We start from the raw sequence: 6,011 nt of genomic DNA, 5'->3' as shown, positions 1-6,011 counted from the left end.
TAATCAGAAGCACTTGACTCCCTTGTATAACTCTCAAAGGTGCACCTTACATCAGATAACTCATAAGTTTGCTGCTTTATAAGAAAGTCCTCCAGAAATCTAGAACATCTTACTATTCATCACTGATTGAAGAAAATAAGAACACCCCTAGGTTTCTCTTCAGCACTGCAGCCAGGCTGACAAAAAGTCAGAGCGCTGTTGAGCCAACCATTCCTTTAACATTAGCTTGTAATGACTTTGTGAATTTCTTCACAAATAAAATTTTAACCATTATCTACAGCTACTTTCAGTACCGTTGATATTCATTTAGTCTTTTTCTCCAATTGATCTTTGAGTCAATTTTAGTAATTACTTCCTCCAAACCATCAATGTGTCTTTTAGACCCCATTGCTACAAGACTGCTCAAAGAAGTCCTGCCATTAATCAATGCTTGAGTCTTAAATATGATCAACCTATCTCTAATAATCGGCTATGTACCACAGGCCTTCAAGCTTGCAGCATTTAAGCCGATGATCAAAAAGCCATCTCTTTGCCCATCAGACTTAGCTATTATGGACCAATTTACAACCTTGTTTTTATATCAATTCTTGAAAGAGTGGTTGTCAAACAGCTAACAGATCATCTGCAGAGGAATGACTAATTTGAAGAGTTTCAGTCAGGTTTCAGAGCTCATCACAGTACAGAAACATCTTTAGTGAAGGTTACAAATCATTGTCTTATGGCCTCTGACAGTGGACTCATCTCTGTGCTTACCCTGCTTGACCTCAGTGCAGTGTTCAATACTGTTAACCATAATATCTTATTATAGCGATTGAAATATGCTGTAAGTATTACAGGTACTGTGCTGCAGTGGTTTGTATCATATCTATCTAATAGACTCCAATTTGTTCATGCAAATGGAGAGTCCTCTTCACACAGTAGGGTCAATTATGGAGTTCCACATGGTTCTGATTCCGTTTACATTACACGTTTCCCTTAGGCAGTATCATCAGAAACCATAGCTTACATTTTTACTGCTATGCTGATGACACTCAACTTTATCTATCCATGAAGTCAGATAACACACACCAATTAGTTAAACTGCAGGAATGTCTTAAAGACATAAAGACGTGGATGACCTTTCTACTTCTAAATTCAGATCAGTCTGAGGTTACTGCACTCGGCCATGAAAACCTAGAAATATTGCATCTAACCAGATTATTACTCTGGATGGCATAACCTTGGCATCCAGTAACACTATGAGGAACCTTGGAGTCATTTTTGACCAGCATATGTCCCTCAATGCAAATATTAAACAAATATGTAGGACTGCTTTCTTCCATTTACTCAATATCTCTAAAATTTGAAATATCCTGTCTGAAAAACTAGTTCATGCATTCATTACGTCTAGACTGGACTAATGTAATTCATTATTATCAGGTTGTCCTAAAACTCCCTGAAAAGCCTTCAGTTAATCCAAAATGCTGCAGCAAGAGTACTGACAAGGACTAGAAAGAGAGAGCATATTTCTCCTGTATTGGCTTCCCTTCATTGGCTCCCTGTTAAATTCAGAATTGAATTCACAATCCTGCTCTTCACATACAAGGTCTTGAATAATCAGGCCCTTATCTTGATGACCTTATAGTACCCTACCATCCCATTAGAGTACTTCGCTCTTCCACTGCAGGCTTACTTGTTGTTCCTAGAGTGTTTAAAAGTAGAATGGGATGCAGAGCCTTCAGTTTTCAGGCCCCTCTTCTATGGAACCAGCTTCCAGCTGAACGTATTTTAAAACACTATCCAGAATCACAAAGACATCTCACAAAGACATCTCTCATAGGGTATTTTATTTAGCTTCAAATTCAAATGTGAGCATTTTATTAGTTACCCTGAAAAACACTGAAAATATAAATGTTCATCTTTGATATTTTCCAATCATCCCTTTCTTAATATTCCTCTCAGGGTGCAGTAAAATAATATAACATTTGGGAACAAATATACATAGTAACAATCCAAAACTGGATGCTAAAATAGCAAATATTTCCACTGCCACAGAAAATTTTGCAGGAGAACTGACATAAGCTGGGATGAAAGAAATCCATACAGCCCAGAAAATTAGCATGCTGAAGGAGATGAACTTTGCTTCGTTGAATGTGTCCGGTAGCTTTCGTCCAAAGAATGCCAGGAGAAGACAGACAAAGGCCAGTAGGCCAATGTAACCAAGGAGCAGGTAGAATCCAGGAGGCCATGGCTCTTTACACTCCACAACAATCTAATGATGTTAAACAAGTATGAATACAGGGAGATTTTATATGAATTCTCTCAGAGCCTCTCTCTCGCTTTATATATATATATATATATATATATATATATATATATTCAAAAGATCATTCTATATATTCAAGTTTCATTCTATATATTCAAGCTTCATTCTATATATTCAAAAGATCATTCTATATATTCAAGCTTCATTCTATATATTCAAGTTTCATTCTATATACTCAAGTTTCATTCTATATATTCAAAAGATCATACTATATATTCAGACTTTGGTTGGAATATATATATAATATTTTCCTAAAGGGCATTCCATAATATATATATATATATATATATATATATATATATGTATATATATATATGTATATATATATATATATATATATATATATATATATATGTACAGATATATATAGACAGATACATATATAGATCAATAACTCAAAAACCTAAACGCTGGATAACCAGACCCAGGACCGTGACAATATCTATCTATCTATCTATCTATCTATCTATCTATCTATCTATCTATCTATCTATCTATCTATCTATCGGGAGATACATATATATATAGATAAATATTGTCACGGTCCTGGGTCTGGTGATCCAGTGTTTATGTTTTTGATTTAGGTTATACTTTCTGGATTATGTATTTCTCTTTGTATTGTAATTATAGTTCTGTCTGTTATGTGTTCTTCTGTTATTCTTGGTCTCATCGGTGTGTGTTTTCTCATCATTTCCTGTTTTACTTTCACAGTCTTTATCCTATGTTAATGTTTCTGGTTTTGCGTCTCCCTGGTCCCGTCTGTTAATTAGTGAAAGCTGTGTTGTTTTGCTTGGGTCCAGCAATAAAGCTGTGTTTAAGTTCAAGTTATTGTCTCTTTGAGTCTGCATTTGGGTCTTTTCCTGCCTGCCTGGACACAGTACCTGACAGATATAGATGTAGATATATAGATATTGATATAGATATGAAGATAAAGAAAGGGACATTTTTTGATGGTTGATATGATATATCAGGTAAATACAGAAAATATACTCACTTTTCCAGTTAAAGCTTGGTAGTTTGGGTTCCTGAATGGAAAGGGAGGTGCTCCCAACACCCAGCCAGAACAGAGACAAATCTGAGGGGAGGATAGGATGATAGAAGAATACCAAAACACACGTTAAACTCATGTTTAAGTGACAGTGACTGTTCGTCCTACCTGAGGAGCTGTCGTACAGATGATCAGAATCCTCTGCTGAGATGTTCCAAACAGCTTCCAACCCCTGGAACCAGATATACTAGTCCGGAAAGCCAGGAGGACCACAATGGTCTTAACAAGTAAGCAAGAGAGACACAGAACAAAGCTGATCCCAAATGCTGCTTGGCGGAGCCTGCATGTCCACCAAGATGGCTGACCAATGAACACCAGAGAACACAGGAAACAGAGCTTGAGTGACAGGAGAAGCAAGAAACTTATTTCTGAGTTGTTGGCCTTGACAATGGGTGTATTGCGGAAACTGTGAAAAATAATTGTGATGATGGATGTCAGGATGAATCCAAGCAGGGTGAGTGCTACCAGGATGATACCCATGGTGTCGTAGAAAGAGAGGAATTCTTCTTCCCCTGCAACACATTTCACCTTGTCTTTGTCTGACCAGAAGTACTCAGGACATTTTGTGCACTCAGTAGAACCTTTCGTAACACAAAACATAGATATATGTGTATAAACATTCAGTAACTTCTAATTGCATATCAGCATGTTTTGATGGTTCTGGTTTAAACTGTGCAACTTTAAATTCAATGACCTTCTTTATTACACTACATAATAATTGATTAAAAAAAAAATAAACATAATAAACATATATAGACTACCAGTCTTGTTACTGATCTCTCCATCTGCACAGGGCAAACAGTCAAAGCAGCATTTGGGTTCTCCTTGGCGTGTGGCCTGCCTGTTGCCGGGAGGACATGGAGCACTACACTGAGATACAGGAACCTGAACAAGGAACAGAGAAAAGTAAAATAACGGGCATAAATATGTTGTATCTGAGAATCTGAGATAGTGTATCAAATTTACTTTAGTTTAAAACATCTTTATTTTAGGTGTCATATCAAATACGTGCAAGATAACTATGACCTACCTGTAACTGTCCTTTTGTCCATACAATACTGTTCTTTATTATCTGCAACTGCTCTCTCTGTGGTGCTGAACCATCATAGGTTCCAACTTTGATAAATCTAGCATAAAGTAGCATAAAATATTTGAAAAAGCAATTAGGTTAATGTTAAATGTTACTACAGTTTATTGTTCACAATTACTTCAACATGCAGTTCATTTCCACCTTTATGTATATATAGCTCACCTGATTTCATCCTTGCTGTCCTTCTGCCAGTTAATAATGTCATAAAGAGGGACAGGCTCTCCATTGGTGTCAAAATACACTTTCTCATCAAACTGGTTGTGGAAATTTACCATTTTCAGATGATGAAGAAACTACAGGAAAAGAAAATTAGAAAAACAAAACAAAGAATGTCAAAAAACTACACATGAATCCCATGAATGTTGAATTACATAAATGTTGATTTTAAATATTTTATAATATTTTCAATTACCTGACCATTTGAAAATGAGCTGTGTTTCTCACACAATCCCCCGCTAGGTCCTGCTGAATCGCAGTTCAAAAAAGTGTGCAGAGCATGGGCAATGGCATACACAGCTTTATACACATTGTAGGATATTCGAACCTGAGATACATCACTATAACTGCTGTCAGTGTTTCTCAAATCCTCTGACCCTGTGCATACAGGCTTTTCAAAAGCATATTCACCGTCTTTATAAGCTGACATGTTAAATAAACTTTTTTGTCCCACATTAAATCCGACCATATAAAGAGAATTGTTTTGGAAACCTGGGTTGTAACGAAAACTATCATTATCATTAAAATCATCTGCTTCATAGTCTTTGGCTCTTTGGCTTTCAAACTCTAGCTTACAACCAAAATGTTCTTCCCAGAACATATTGAAAAATTCCATTCCTGGTTTGGGAGAGGGTCGGACATTCAAAAGAAACTCTTTCAAGCCTGGGATGCTGACTCCAGGGAAAGTGAAGCCCAGTGTTCCCTGTAGAATGTGGAGAAACTGGGGTGAGGCCAGTCGGCTCGAGGTCACCCAGGCTTCACTGGCTATCCATTGTATCCCTGTCACATTCCTTTGAGCTAGCTGGAAAATCATAGATAAAATAATGCAGCAATTTTCATGAAAACAATTATGAGCATAATAACACTATATATCACTACTTACTTCTGAGAACAGATTTAGGAGCTTCCCTTCTGTAGCAAACACCACCACAACCCGAGCAGTTGAACTCTCCAGTGTATCTGTCATTTCTTGTATTTCAGCCATTGTGGGCGATGTCGGGATGGTGAGATGAAATGCCACACATCCACCTTGCCTTCCAAACTGATTAGAGAATGCCTTGGATGCCATAAAGGCTGTAGTCATCCTGAAATGTATATACAGAAAGCATTTATAAACCATATTGCTGTCTAAAAATGTCTCATTGTAGCATTTAAAAAAGTTTTTATCTCACCGTAGTTCCTATTGTGCCCACCCAGAACCAGCCTAAAAATGTGACAAGCTTTACGAGACCTCTAACTTGAAAGAGATCACTTGGCACAGTTCTTAAGAATGATGGGTACAAATGCTTATCAGTAAGACAGGTACAGGTGGAAAAATAACTCACCTAGAGAGAAAGTGATTTCTTTCTGTA

General features: G+C 36.9%; 1 pseudogene; it reads right to left on the bottom strand.

Moving 5' to 3' along the window:
- Nucleotides 1-1,894: 1,894 nt before the first annotated feature.
- Nucleotides 1,895-5,768, bottom strand: LOC113037010 (extracellular calcium-sensing receptor-like; annotated as a pseudogene).
- Between the last annotated feature and the right edge of the window lie 243 nt (nucleotides 5,769-6,011).

This window comes from Astatotilapia calliptera, chromosome 14, assembly GCF_900246225.1.
Source record: "Astatotilapia calliptera chromosome 14, fAstCal1.2, whole genome shotgun sequence".
NCBI lineage: Eukaryota > Metazoa > Chordata > Actinopteri > Cichliformes > Cichlidae > Astatotilapia > Astatotilapia calliptera.
This window is presented reverse-complemented; position numbering and strand designations above follow the sequence as displayed.